Consider the following 16,051-nt stretch of genomic DNA (forward strand, 5'->3'; position numbering starts at 1 on the left):
GTTTTTAAACTAGACGCCTAAAGTTAGATGCCTAAGTTCACAATTCAACAAGGAAATAAGTGAGGTAATTTTCAAAAATGTTGTGCACCCAACAATTTCTTGTTGACTGCCATGGGGACTGCTGTATGTTCAGGACATCTGAAAATCCATCCATTTATTCTGGGTCCTAAACACTGATTTAGGAACTGGATTCCCATATCCTAGCATATATATGGCAGGGCACGGAGGAGAACTCAGACACACATACTCCTCCAGAGCAGCAAGGCCCCCTCACATTCCATCTCACATGGGGAAACAGGAAGAAGGATTCAGCCATGGCTCTAGAGGGGCAGCCACCCACTTCAGCCCCCTCCTCACATGAGGAGAGAAGAGTGGGATTCTAAGTGTCCCAGAGGGACATCAGCTCCCTCCACATCCAAGAATACATACAAGAAAGGAGCATATGTGAGCAGCCACCCCACATCTAATCCCTCCCAAACTCTCTGCCACTCACCCCATGACCCTGCTCCCATTGTCCCACCTCTACTCTCCTCTAAACAGAAATTACCCCAATCTCCCTTTTCCCCTTTTTTTATCCTGATCTCCCTCCCTTCCTGTGCCTCATCATCTCGATCCTCATAATTCCTCATTTATCTCACAGCAACCCCCATCCCCTTTTCCCATTATTGCCACCCACTCTTCCATCTGTAATCCCCTCACCTCCCAGCAACCAGTTGCATATGTAATTTATTTCATTTTCAAAAATAGTTTGATTGTCTTCTGAATTATCTGATGTAATCAGATTACATTTCCCCAAATAAAATTCCCACCTGTCAGAGGCAGATTTTAGCAATTTACTTTCAGATATTTCTCAAATGTCAGTCAAGCATGGATTTCAAGATTACAAGGCCTGAGTGTAGCAGATGTGCGATGACCAGAGTACATTCCCTTCAGCTACCAGGGCATGTAAAATGTGGCTGCCTAGCAACTCTCTTGGCTAATCTTTCTACATACGTACAATGTAGTAATTCATTTGGTCTATGAACATTAGACTTGCACCTATCCAAAAAACTGAACCCTGCTTTAAATCTCTTTTTTCAGTATTGCTTCCCTAAATGGAATGTGAGTGGTGTTCATTAGCTTGGGTAAATGTTGAATCATAGAGATCAGTGAGAGCCATGTACTAAACCCCATGTCTGGGCAAAAATTGTTGGTAGAATGTATGAAAATTCAGAAATGCTACTAAGTACATATGTATATTTTAGAGTACTTAGAAGAGTCAGCCTTGAAACAGAAAAGACTTCTCAACCTTAACCGCAGCCAGAGGTATAGTGAGAGTGTTATGTGCCCGGGGCAAAGGCAAAATTTATGTCCCCTCCCTCTGCCGCCATGCAGCAGGTCCCCAAACCTGGTGCATGGCTGAGCCCGACCCTGGGAGGAGTGTGGGGAGGTTGTACTTAATCTTCTCCCACCCCTCCATTTTGGGGCTGGATCCATGCACACACTAACCTGCCAGCGGAGATGGAGGAGGGGTGAATTTGGGGGTGGGGAGGAGGCTCCAGGCTGCAGCAGTGGGCAGAGGAGGAGCAGGCAAGCTGAGGGATGACGGGGGACTGGAGGGGGATGGAATTGGCACCCCTTTAGCATGGCACCAGAGGCAACTGCCCCCTCCCGCCTCTCCTCGCTACCCCACTCACTGGAGCAGAACCCCACTATAATGTAAACAAGAATAAACTTTTCCTTTAATTCCACAATTTTCCATCTGAATTTTATATTAATCCTATATTAAGCAGAGAACAACATATTTAATTATCTTAAAATGAGCCATCTCTAAAGCTGATTGAACTTTCTGATGACTTGCTGTTTTGGAGAATTTCAGTTACACTGGATAGCTCCTTGTTAAGTGCTCACCTTGAATAAAAGGGACTATAACAGTGCACCTTAGTGACACTGATAGTGCAGGAAGCTTTTGTACCACTGGCTTGCAAAGTTACTTTGATAAAATATGAGTAAAGCTCATTTTTAATAAATTGCTTAAGGATTTCTGAAGCTTTAATTGTGCCAACTAATTGAGCAAGTCAGATAAAATACTGTCTTAGAATCAGTGTAATTGAAATTTTACAGACGCAGCAAAAAGGCGCATATGAGATCATAAAATAAATTAAAAATAAACAGAAAGGCTAAGAAGTCTGGATGGATGCTCTAGTAGGATAAATATTTGAACTAGTCAATGGGTAGATGTTTTAACAGAGGAAATGGTCTGAAATTTATATTTTACCAGTTTGGCAACCACGCAGAAATATTCCCCTTTATGCCAGTACAGTCTGAGAGTTTCATCCTAGAACATTTTGATTGTTAAAACCACCCTTCCATATTACAGACATGAGAGATGTGTCAGAGTGGAGTTGAAGTTCAAGTACACCATGTCACATGTTTTTGGTCTCAAATCAACATGAGTCTATGCAGCATCTGATCTTTCCTTGCTTCAGCACTGACTGGGGGTATGTCTACACTACCACCCTAGTTCGAACTAGGGTAGTAATGTAGGCAACCGGAGTTGCAAATGAAGCCCGGCATTTGAATTTCACGAGGAGTAATGGTAGTACGGAATAGGAAGCCTAGTCCGAACTACCTAGTCCGTGCCGCGTGTAGCCGCGCGGCACGGAGTCTGCACTAGCAGACATTTAAAAAAGGCAGCGCCCAGCAAGATGCAAATGAAGCCCGGGAAATTCAAATCCCGGGCTTCATTTGCAACTCCGGTTGCCTACATTACCACCCTAGTTCGAACTAGGGTGATAGTGTAGACATACCCTGGGAGTTTTGAATGCACAAAAAAATGCAGAAAGAAGGCCCATTTTGCAGTGATTGAAGGAAAGGAAAATAATGTGGGAATCTGGAAAATAATGTTTGAGCAATTTCCCATAAGAGGAAAATCACCTATTTAATATTGACATGTATACTAAAAGCTAGAAGATAAAAACATGCCTTTTTAAAAATCTGGTGTAGTTTTCAACATTAAAAGATACAAGAAGTCAGTCCTATATTCATAAGCCTCTCAGAGCACGCTGCTGAAAGTCAAAGAGTGTTTAAAATGGTCAAAAATAATTTGAATTTTATCATCTATGAACAATACTATGCCAGTATAGTCAAAATGCTATAATACAGTGCATCAAAGGAAGTATTTATACAAATGTTCTTGGTGAAAGAAGAAATAATGTGGACGCATGTTTCAAAATGCAGGGCACCATTTTATCATTGCACTTAAAAAGACATAGTTGGGTCCTGCCTGCTCAGAGTGTTCAGTTATAGCCAGAAGTTGACAGGTCCTATGTGGACATGAAGTAGCCAAGCAAGAAAAATGAGAATGGGACAGTGCAAAAATTTCATGGAACTTGGAACTTGTGACTATAACAAACCTGATTTCTTATATGCTGCGGCATATACTCTATAAAGATGTAGAAGGACAAGGGAGCCAGTCAACAAAGGCATACAAATGCCTTTAACTTAGTCATGTGGGCAACTGGTCCAAAAAGAATCAATTCTCAGATTATTCTTTATTGAGAAATTTGAGAACTGAAAACCTGTTGTCTGATAGTGCTTCTGCTGATGAGAAGCACTGCTGCTGATGAGGAATGCAAATTAGCTAGCTATGGGGCCAGGCATGTCTCTTAGCCTTCAAACTATGATGAGTGGAGATCTTCTCTAGAGTTCTCTTTAACTGAGATGGTTGTGTTTCTTTGTGCAAATAATTTTCTTTTCTGAAAAATTAGAGTTATGACTAAAAACAAGCTAAATTCAGAAGGGGGGGTCGTGTGTGTGTGTGTGTGTGTGTGTGTGTGTCACTATAAAATCATTTTCACACATGCTCTCTGGCCCTACAAATAACTTCAACAAGACAGTGAAAGAGCCTCACCCCATAGCAGTCAACAGCCTGATGGCTAGGGTATTTATTTAGTACATGAAACATGTTGATTCAAGTCCTTAATCGGGGATATAAAAAAATGGCTGCTGCCTACTCCTGCTGTTTTGTAAATGATGTTTCCAAGTTTCCTTTGCTCTTAATTTTAAAAAAAGTGGTTAATGAGGCCTGAAATCAAAATTCTTCTCTCAATTTTGTTGTTTCACCAATACACTGAAACATTTTCACTTTGAGTTGATCCAAAACAAACTTTTAAAAAAAGTTTGGTTTGCCAGTGAACTGAAAAACTGATTATTTGCACAGTTCTACTTTTGAATGTTATGAATAGACCTTCTTCTGCCAGCATAGTAAGGCAGGGATCCCTACATGTCCAACCATGCCCCCTTTTCCAGGAGGCCACTCCATTGTTGATACGTTGCTCTTTTTTAGTTGTACGCTTTGAATAGTTTACCAAAATAAAGTTATCTATATACAGTGCATGTCAACTTGCCTTCAGATGTTTCTGTTCTGTTCTCCCATTTCCTTCATCTTCATCTCCAAATTATTTATTTTAATTACCATTGATTCTAACTACCACAGATAGAAAACAAATGTATGCACAGCTAGGATATGTCATGCTTTGGGTAGAAGGATAAGTCCAAAGGCCATGTGTCTTCTACTAACTGCAGAATTGCAATAATCTCCTTAAAATGGATGGCCTGAAATGTATTATTGCTCATATGAAGTGAAATTTATACCACAAGTAAGGAAATTAATAATTATTTTCGAAGAACCTTTGGCGAGCCCCCCCTAGCCCGCCTCTCACCTCTTGCCCGCCCCAGTCTCCTCCGCCGGGGGAGGGTAGCTCCCTCCTCTGGTCCTTGAGTCTCAGGGGCCCCCTGTGCCCTGCCCTAGTATCCCGGCCGTTGGGCTCGGAACGCCCTCACCCGAGCTTGGCCCTTCCCGGCCCTAGGGCGTCCAGTCTGGCCGGCCTCACTCCGTCCCGCTGGGCCCGCTCCAACGTCCTGGTTCCACTGCCCACTGGGTCAGCCTGCCGTCCTCCCCGGTTTGGGGTCGTATCCCCCGTCTGCTGCTCGCCTGGGGCTGCCTGTGGGGAGAGGGAGAACTCCGCCAGCCCTCACCCCCGCTTCCTCCCCTTTCCCTGGCTCCCCAGCGCTCCTTTGAACTGGCGCGCCCGATGCGCTGCTTCCGGCCGCACCGCCTCCGCCGCCTGTGGCCTCCGCGGTCCTAGCGCCCACCCTGTAGGGCGTGTCCTCAGCCCCGTTCCCCCGCTGGGCTGCGGGTTTGCCCTGCCCCCGGGCCTCCGTGAGGCCGGCGTGCTCCGCGATCTCCACCCACCTCCGTCCCCGCGGGCCCTCCACCTCGGGGCTGAGAGTGCGGGGACGGCCTTCCCCGTCACAGAACCTTTTATCCACAAATATCCCAAAATAGTTCACAAGCCATATATGCAGAGCACCACCAAAATGCTGCCACTTCCGAGATAGAAGGTGACTGCCAAGACTGCAGAATTTCGCAAAGTAGTTGGGCATAAAGGAGAGCAAATTTTGGCCAAGAACCCTGGTGCAATCCTTTACTCATACAAAATTAGAAGATGTGTGGCTCCCATCCTTTAATTTTTTTAAAATAAAATGAGAATGTACATGCTTAATTCAAATCATTGCTCTGCGATGGGGCCTGGAGATGCGGGATTCTGTATGCAGGCTGTCCCAGGGAGAGAGGACTATCCCAGCAATCTCTCACCGTTACAGCTTGTAGCCAGGTGAAAAGTGCCTCTTTGTGGCTGCTGCGGCTCCAGTGAGTACAGCAAGGGGAGAGCATCATCAAGCCCCTGTGTTTCTGAGCTAGGGTGAGAAATGCAGCAAACTATGCACTTTCCCCTCACTTCCTGATGAAGGGGAACTGCCAGCAATGTTCCCTTATGAATGGAAGGGCGGAGTTTTAGCCTTCCCCTGTCCCACTCACACACTATCCCTAAAGGGTCCCAGGAGGTACAAGCGTCGAAGCTAGGGCAGTTCTGGATCGGCCCCTTTCTCCTGTCTGGTGATTCTATTTTCTGAATGCTTTTATGGGAAGCAATCCCATTCCAAGCACATCCCGTTTTCCTGGCACAACCAGATCCATACCTTGCTTTAAGAGGAAACTGTATACCAAATTTGGTAGTCCTAGCTCTTACCCTTTATGAGGAGTTCATGAACAGAAAGACAGTCACACCATCAGCCAAACCCTCTTAAATATGTAGTACATGTGCCATAAATCTTTAGTACCTACAAAAAGCAGACAATGTTTTCCATGTGAAAGTTCAGTACACTTCAAAGTGCATGATACCCAATATCTAAGCTTTAATACCACACAACTGATAGCCATTTACAATTGTTTGTCATTATAATGAAATCTCATGTCTGGGTTAATATTAAGGCAGTTTCCTTTTCACATAAGTAATCTTGTGTTTTGAGTAAAAACCTCAAAAAAGTACTTTTTGAAACCAACAGACATTCATGGGAGGCCTTTCAGCTCCTATTGATATCGAAAAAAAAGATAATAGCAGAGAAAACCTACAAAATATGTTTCCATTCTCCTCCCTTGCTTCTCCCCACCCCAAGCTCAGCTCCTGGCATAATCTATTACACACATGAGGACACACATCTCTTCAATTGCTTTATATCCACCCAATCAATCATTTCTTTTTGCCTTACAGCAACATGTTCACTTTATTTTTTTCTTCACTGAAGAACAGCTAACTATCTAAACAAACCAACAAAAAAACCCTGTACACCACTTCTATGCAATATAGGTGTATAACCAAGCAAAGGTAATAGACATCTCAGCATTATTATCAATCAGTACTGACAGAAGAACAGAACAGCATATTCCTATGGCCATGGAAAGAGGGAAACATACTTTATAGGCATGATTTCTTAGCTTGTTCAGACAAACATATAAAATGAGAAACAATTCATGCAAAATATTTAACCTAGTTTGAGAAGATAGACACAATTAGGAGAGATAATCAATACAAGACATAGTAAAATGTTCTTCTATGATGATTTTATTGCTAAGGTACAAACACTATTAAATCTGAGGTATATCTGATCCCAGTCCAAAAGATTTTAAATGACTTCTCAGAACTAGTCCTTTTACTCCTAGAGGGTATGTCTATACTACCCCGCTAGTTCGAACTAGCGGGGTAATGTAGGCATACCGCACTTGCAAATGAAGCCCGGGATTTGAATTTCCCGGGCTTCATTTGCATAAGCGGGGAGCCGCCATTTTTAAAACCCCGCTGGTTTGAACCCCCTGCAGCGCGGCTATACGGGGCTCGAACTAGGTAGTTCGGACTAGAACTAGGTAGTTCCACGAGGTGTACCGGTAGTTCGGAATAGGAAGCCTAGTCCGAACTACCTAGTTCGAGCCCCGCTGCACGGGGTTTGAACCAGCGGGGTTTTAAAAATGGCGGCTCCCCGCTTATGCAAATGAAGCCCGGGAAATTCAAATCCCGGGCTTCATTTGCAAGTGCGGTATGCCTACATTACCCTCCTAGTTCGAACTAGGAGGGTAGTGTAAACATACCCAGAGAGACAAATGGGCTTTGGCTAAGCTAAAGAAGTTTTCTGCATCTTATTTCCCATCCATTATTCTTTGCAAAACAAACAGCTATCTCCTCCACCCTCCAAAAACGTACTTTTAAAATTAGGTATTTAAATCCATATTTAGATACTTAAGTGGGGATTTAAGTGTCTTGAAAGTTTTAATCAAACTGTGAAGTTTCTGTACAATCAAGCTCAAATCCAGCCAGGTATTAGCAGGAGCAACTTTGCTGACATCACTGAGCGGTTCAAATGGAGTAAAGGCTTCAGGTACTTCACCAAAAGTAGTTGAAGCAGACAAATTGTGATAGGGTTTCATATGTAACAGAAAGAAATAACTTTGTTGCTATGATTACAACTCAAATGTGTTTAAGTGCAAACCTTCCAACCAAGGGGCCGGAGTTCCACAGATTCTCTAGCTGTTTCCTGAAATTGTTTTGCAAGAGAATAGCCACCTTTTGGGAATCAACTGGAGAGAGAATCTGCAGAATCAGCCTTTCTATGCAAATTTGATACTATTGCATATGGCATGAACAAAGACATGAACTGGATGGTCCATTATAGTCATCACCAAAATGACATCAAAAGCTAAGCATCAGGCACTTACAGCCCACTCTATGAGCCTCATTTAGCATGGACACTTTAATTGACAGGTTTTTTTTTCCTTTTTTTCCCCCTTTTTCTTCCTTTGTTTCTCCTCCTCTCCCCTCTTTCTCTGCTTTATATTAAAAAAATCTGGGTCCCTTGCTCAATATTTGTCATCTGACCAGGTGGGTTTTTCCTATGAAATCTCACGATGCTATTTATATATTTTTGTTAGTCTTTAAGGTGCTACAGGACCATTGTTGTTTTTAAGGTGTTTGGGCAGAGAGTTCAACATGCAAATCTGAGGCCAGAATGTCATCCAAACATGAGATTGGTTATACCTGTACTTCACATAACAAATCTATTTTCCTTATTATTCTATAGAACCATAGACTTAATATACTACAATATAAAATAAAAGGAAGAAAATGTATGGAATGAAAGCAAGTGCTGCCTTCCTGCTCATTTGAAAACTATAGTTTGACTAAAGTGAAAACCATTATTCTTTAACACATAAGTATTTATTTCTTGTATTAATAAACTTGAAATATGCATCATTGTCTTGGCATCACAGTGTACTTTCTTCATCTTTTTGATCTTATTGAAGGGCATTATTATTATCATGAAGTACTGTATCAGTAATGACAGGAATAACTTAGCAAGTAAAGATCATTATTTTTTAAAGTCAAATTCTCTTTTTTGTATCTTCCTATACACAGTGAACAAGATATCATTAGTAAAATATGAAAAGAAACATGGGCTAAAGTAAGCTAGCTTCCCTGATCAGTAAGGTCATTCCTTGTTAATAATCATTTAGTTGTTCTTGATTTAAAGGGGAACTAAATGTGGATTTCTTGGTTTATATCAGGAATGTCAAGAAGATTAAAAACTTGATTTGACCCAAGACCTTGAGCAAGAATAGGGTCTCATTTATTCTTTCTTGCCTGGTATTTCTCAGTTCTGATGTTCTGCCTCTATGGATTCAGTAACATGATACATTTGTCCACCTATATTTCAACTTTGGGTGCAAGAACAACTAAAGTCTGAGAAAAGAATGAGAAGAAAACACTCAGGAATCTTTGCTGTTTCCCCCCTTCTTCCGCCCCCCCCCCCCCCCCCCCCCCCGTCAGCCGATGGTCAGGGCAGTATGTGTGAGTGTGTTACACCTCAGTCTTTAACTGCTGGGATACAAGGCCCCGTCGCAGTGGGCAGTCTAGGAGAGACTGACGGGTGCCCCGAGAAGTTTAATGTCTGTGTCTTTTACCACTAGGACCGGGGTCCCGTCGCAGTGGGCAGCCAACAGGCTGACAGATGCCCCAGAGTTTATAGGAAGAGCTTATTACATCTCGGATTTTAACTGCTAGGATACAAGATCCCTTCGCAGTGGGCAGCCTAGGGAAAACTGAGAGATGCCCCTACGAATCTGTCCCCTGGAAGCGACACGATCCAAACGCCCAAGCTCTTCCTATATCTGTCCTTTATGACCAGCTGAAGTTCTTTTAAATTGTGCTTGGTTCTGTTACAGCAACTGAAGGAGTCAGGTTAAAGCTTAAGCAGTTACAGGTTTATTAAAAAGGCTTATAAAGCATATGGTTACAATGGCTATTGCTCTATTCCTTAACTGCTAGCAAATACAGATCTTAAAAATGGTTTCAAAGAAAATAAAATTAGAAAATAGAAATAATGGTACCAAGTGACAGCTTAATCTTTAAAGAACTCTAAGTCTATGTGTACACTTAAGACAAATAACCACATTCAGGTACAATTTTTACCCCCTTCTGTGCCTCTCGACTCCAGCGGGTCAAGCCAGGGCCAGACCCTCAATTCCTAGGAAAGACAAATACGAGGTGGGCGTCCCCGTGGAACCTCGGCAGGTCAATCACCTAACCCAACCAGCAGATGGATGGTAGATTGACACTCAGAGTAAGCGTGCTGCTGGACCCATCTCTATACCCATAAGGGCCCATATCCTCTTTCTGATCTAAAATGCCAAATTGCGTTGTTCTGTCTTTGTGACGCCAGTTCTTACAAGGGAGTTTCAACTTAATTTACACTTGCAAGAGAGAGAACTAAATTGTGAGTACTGGACATTTTTTTTTTACTGGGCGGGGGATTCCTCCCCTCGCGGATGACTGTGTGTTCGTATCAATATGGTTTTTAGTCAAGGGCACTCCTCAGCAGCCTCTTGGTCAGCAATTGGCGTATCTCTGTTTACAACCATTCAGGGTCACTGAGCCTGCATATCTGGGCCTCCTGTTCAAGGCCTTTACTGCTCTGTGTGCCCTGCATGCTTCAGGCAAGCAAAAATGGATGTTACAGGGGGGTTCCTGTCTGCCCCACTGCTCCCCCCCCCCCCCCCCCCCCCGTCAATATGTGTATTTTGCAAGGGAAAAGAAGAGACAGTGACCAACTATAAATAATGAATGGATATGTGAAGTGATGTTAAGTCTGGTTTTGGGGGGGAGGGTGAGTGTATGTATGCATGTGTGTATTGAAAGAATAATAATGCATTTATACCTCAAAGGGTGAGGACATGACTCATCAATCGAGAAACAAGGCTTTTGAAGATTCAGATATACTTATACAAGACTGTATCTCATTTAACACAGTCATTCTTTCACTGGATCATCCACTAGATATCAACCCACTGAATAGATCCAAATTACTTTAACTTGCCTTTTTATCATGGATCTTGTGAAAAGAAAAAAACAAATTTTACATAAAATAATACAAACTATGGAAGTGATCCATATCTGTTTCTGAAGATTGTTTTATTTTAACAAGTTCTTAGGTACAGAAGTGAGAGCTTCTTATGCCTCTAAAACACTAAGTACATTTATGGAATTGTACAAAGAATAATGAAGGATTAGGACATTACCCACAATATGTACATCTCCTGAAATACATTGTTTAAAATAGGGATGTCTTTAAAATAAAGGTATATTCAGAATACCCTAGAATAATAATACGGTACATATACAAGATTTCTTGGAAAAAGAAAAGGGAAAAGAAAGAAAGATGTGTTTTTTAAAATGGAGCCTCTCTGCTGCTCATGGTTTGCAATGTTAGAATAAGTAAAGTAATAGGGGATATGGACTAACAGTCCAAGAACAGGGGAAGTAAACAAAAGTGGTATACTGTAAGCCATTTTACATGCATCTGCTATTTATCTAATGCATATAAACATAACAAACCTAGTGCTTGGTATATGTACGTAAATATAAATAAACTCACGGAAGACAACTATACTAAATCCGAAAATGCATTATGTACAAAACTTGTGTGTATCAAGATCTGAAAGGTTTGGGTTTTTTTGTCTAAATGAAATTCTAACATAAAGAATCAGGATGGAGGGGTCCATTCCATAAAGAGAAATCACTGCAAAATACTAGCCAGAATAAAAACAAGCAAACAAAAACTCTAAGAAAAGAGTGTGTTGGTGGATCTGATCAGTGTTTTAGTGACTTAGGCAATAACAGTACTTACATACATAGCTAATCCTTTAATGTTTCTCAGTCTTCACAAAATGCTCCAGCATTCAAAGGGTACATTAATTTTTAAAAAACAAATCAACAGCAGCAGCCTTTTTGACACCTGAACGCTAGGAATGACAATGTCTCTTCCTCGTCTTTTAACCATACCATATATTTTCTGGCTGATTATGTGGAAGAAAGATGTATCTCCTCATCCATACCTCTAAAAGAAGGAGATGTAAAAAAAATCTGATGTGCTGCTGACTTCAGGACTATATACATAATAGTGGGCAACCATATGTCACAATTCAGGGCAACTTCACCTATATTACACCTCTGTGATCCAACATGGACACCAACTCTTTGGATTCCAGTTCTTCAAGCATCATCTCTCTTGGATGGAGACAAGTAACCCTCCTATCCTGACTAGAGCATTTCCAGGCTACACAATTCCCTGCCTACCTTGTGAATTCCCAAAGAAGGCAGTCTGACTTCACAGGCCTGCTTTTCCTTCTCTTCAGAGGCCATAAACAGCATAGCTGCCCTCCCTTACGTTTACACATAAACACATCTTTCTAAGCAAACACTTTAATTTTGTAGGTAAACATAATACAGAGAAAGCAGAAGGAAAGCAATCAAAACATGAGTTCTCCCCAACTCCATCAAGGATTCTGGTAGGTAAATGGTCCTTCAAACCCCACATAGTATTTTTCTGTGGTTATGAGTTCATATTATCTTTCCCTCACAGAAAGATCACCCTCTCATTCTTAGAGTCACTCCTGTATACCCTTTGTACAGGGTCTTTGATCTGCATCAGCTGTCCCTGCGTAGCACAGGCTAATCAGAAGAGAACTATGCCTGGCAGAGGTTCTAACATGTACAGGCAGTCCCCGACTTACGCCGGACCCGCACTTACGAACGGGGCTTTCTTGCCCCAGAGCTCGCAGTCAGCGATCCGCCAACTTGACCTCCGGGGCGAGAAAAGCTGCTCCCGGTGCCCCTGGTCTGCTGGAGACCATCTCCAGCAGACCAGGGGCACCGGGAACGAAGCCACAATCGCGGTGGGGTCCCGCGCCTCTGAGGCTTTGCTCTGGCAAAGCCTCAGAGGCGCGGGACCCCGCCGCGGCTGCGGCTTCGCTCCCGGTGTCCCTGGTCTGTTGGAGACGGTCCCCAGCAGACCAGAGACACCGGGAGCAAAGCCGCAGCGGCGGCGGGTTCCCGCGCTTCTGAGGCTTTGCTCTGGCTCTGGCTCTGGCTGCTGCTGCGGCTTTGCTCCCTGTGTCCCTAGTCTGCTGGGGGGGGGGGGGGGATGCAGCTAGTGTGCACCCCCAGTGGACCAGGCTTTTGTTGTGGACCCTGGGGCAGAGCAGCTGGGGTGCTGCCGGTTGGTCCTGCAGCACCGCTCTGGGCACTACTGGACTAACCCGGCAGCACCCCAGCTGCTCTGCCCCAGGCGTCCTGACTCAGCCGCTGCTGGTCAGTTTTAGCAGCGGCTGAATCAGGATGTCTGGGGCAGAGCAGCTGGGGTGCTGCTAGGTTGGTCCAGTAGCGCCGAGGAGCGGTGCTACTGGAGCAACCCAGCAGCACCCCAGCTGCTCTGCCCCAGGTCCCCAGGTCAGCCGCTGCTGAAACTGACCAGCGCTGACTACAGGAAGCCCGAGGCAGAGTTGCCCTGCCCCAGGCTTCCTGGAATCAGCCGCTGATCAGTTTCAGCAGCAGCTGACTTAGGGACGCTTGGGGTTCTTAAGTTGAATCTGTGCGTAAGTCAGAACTGGTGGTCAGTTTCAGCAGCAGCTGAATCTGGACGCCGTTTCCGACTTACATACAGATTCAACTTAAGAACAAACCTACAGTCCCTATCTTGTACGTAACCCGGGGACTGCCTGTAGTTACAAGTGGTTCACAGTCAAACTGCAAGGACATATCGAGTGTGGTTCAGCAGAGATCAGTTCTGGGTCAAGTTCTGCTCAGTATCTTCATCAATGATATAGATAATAGCATAGAAAGCACTCTTACAAAATTTGTGGATGATACCAGGCTTGGAGGGGTTGCAAGTGTTTGGAGGATAGGGTCAAAATTCTCTGGATAAAATTATCTGGATAAACAACTAGTTGCACATTTTTAAGAGCAGCTAAACAAATGGCTATCGTGGATAGTCTGGATAATACTTAGTCCTGCCATGAGACCCTTTAAGGTCTCTGTCAGTCCTACAATTTTATTTTCAAGAAATAGTGATCAACTTAAAAAAGCACAGGTCCGGCCCTCCAGCCAATTTATACTTAAGCTACATGTAATGTTTTATTGCTTTGCCTTGATCATATAACATCTAAAACTAGAGAACAAGGTCTTCCAGAAAGTAACATGCCTTTCTCTTTGCATTGTTAGGCACATTATATATTTTTGGGTGCTGTGAAGATTTTTAAAAATACTACAAGAGCATGCCTTAATGGGTTACAAACTTTGCCTGAAAACTTTGGCAACTCAAAGCAGCCATGCAGCTCCAGAAGGAAGATGAAGGATTATGCCCTCTTGAGCTGCTCAGTAAAACTGTATTCACCGCTGTTCCTTAGGATGGCTCACTCTGCTCTTCGCAGTGGCTGATTATTCTGTGGATCAGTGTGAGAAGCAGCCCATGGCCTTGCCTCCTTCCTTGTTGAGACGGTGTGCCCTGATCTGAAAAAGGGGATAAGGAGACTACTCTACAAGGTTAACTCAGTGGCCCTGTGGAGGAGGGGCTATGTTAACTTGAAATAGTTTGGTATGAGATGATGTTAGAGAAGAAATGCTAAGCAAAATCGCATGATGATGGAGTATATTGTTGAATGAAGACTAAAAGATCCCATGCCAATGCACTTGGATTCTTGGGTGGAAACTCCACCCACACTGCTCAGCTAGGACTCTGTAAGTGTTGAATCTGAAGGATTGCACCTTAAGGAAAGGATAGCAAAATCAGAGAAGAGACTGGGAGGGGGGCAGAGAAGACTGATCTGGAAAAGAAATACTACTGGTGTCTGATAAGATTAGGCTCTCCCTCTTGATGTATGAAGTGGTATCATTATGTTGTTACTCTGGTTAAATAGAAGTTTAGTGGTTTGGCAAATTCAGAAACAGGAGGCATAGTCAATCAGCTGTGTTTAAGAGTTCTCTGTGGTTCTCAAAATAGAATGAGGACAAGTATCCAGGACCACCCAATATTCACACAAAAGTGTCCGGAGAGGAATATTTAAGGGGGGAAAGGGTTGTATAAGAAACAATGGTGTGGAACAATGTATGTGCCCAGAAAACACAGATCACAACTAGCTTATTGAGATTTTGTTTTATTTTATTTATTTCCTACAAAGGGCACATGGAAGCAGTTCCAAGACTTCTTGAGTCAGAGTTTCAAAGGGAAGCTAAAGTCATCTTTTAAGAGTGTCCATTCCCTACTTTTTTTTTATGTGGCAATACAGGTCACAGTAACTTAAGGTCAAATCTTGGCCTCACAGAAGTCAATGGGAATTTGGATATATGCTTCAATGGAGCCAAAATTTACCCCTTTGTACTTAGAGATAGAAAATAGAGTCATCTATCTCTGCGAGCAAGATATAATCCTCCATTTATGTATAATTATGTCTCAGAGGCTTAACTATTTACAGTTGATCTTTGTCATAAGGTCAACTGAAGGAAAGGCACTATAACAGTGACTAATTTGGAAGTTAATTTATGTACAAAGAATACTGAGGAATAGTGTTGGCTAAAGGAAGAAGTCTTGTGTGAGCAGAATGCTAAATTCAGAGAAAGAGTCCACATCCTTATCACGATGCAAATTTTTTAAAAATATAGTTTCATCTACATTAAATCTAAACAATAAAACCTCTGCAAAATTACGCTAGAGCAATTTTTAGTAACAAATAAGAAGGGATAATGGATATCTGATACTGGCAGGGAAATTAGTGCGCACAGCAGAAAATTGCAACAAACTGTACCATTGTTTTCTAAAAAAAATTGGTTTTAATACTCCACCAAAACTTATGGATTTCAGATTGTTTAAAATTCCTTAACAATGTCTTTTGTTAAAGCAGAGGGATGTCTGCCACATAACACTGTTTCTTATAAAAGATAAAGAATCCTGATGTGAGTGAGTAACACAATACGAACTCTCAATCTATCTGCTTGTCTCATTGCATGATAGAAAATATTAGGCATTCATGACTCTCCCCATCATATGCAGAATGAAAGCACAATCAAATGGACTGAAAAAAATAACCACAAGAACCTAAAAGTCTTTCTAGCAAACATTCCATGATGTTTTAAATGCTCGATCATGTCAATTAGTTACAAAAAATTGTTCTCATTACACATTTTTCTATGTACATCTAATTTTGTTTCAGTCACTTGGATAGGGACATAAGTTTCAGAGATCCATCTTCATAGCTTTTTGTCAGTTTAACTCTAAGTGCTATCCTGTTTTTAAATTACATTTTATTATAAAAACAAATCTTAAATGTTTGTACAACACTTTCAAGATGAAA

General features: G+C 42.5%; 1 long non-coding RNA gene across 1 annotated transcript in view; it reads right to left on the minus strand.

Annotated features, from left to right (window-relative positions):
• Positions 1 to 5,056, minus strand: part of LOC102450798 (uncharacterized) — a 33,738-nt gene extending 28,682 nt beyond the window's left edge. Inside the window, exon 1 of the long non-coding RNA XR_332500.4 lies at positions 4,704 to 5,056. This is a non-coding gene — a long non-coding RNA (uncharacterized LOC102450798). The remainder of the gene's footprint in view (positions 1 to 4,703) is intronic.
• Positions 5,057 to 16,051: the final 10,995 nt, after the last annotated feature.

This window comes from Pelodiscus sinensis, chromosome 6 (assembly GCF_049634645.1).
Source record: "Pelodiscus sinensis isolate JC-2024 chromosome 6, ASM4963464v1, whole genome shotgun sequence".
Taxonomy (NCBI): domain Eukaryota; kingdom Metazoa; phylum Chordata; order Testudines; family Trionychidae; genus Pelodiscus; species Pelodiscus sinensis.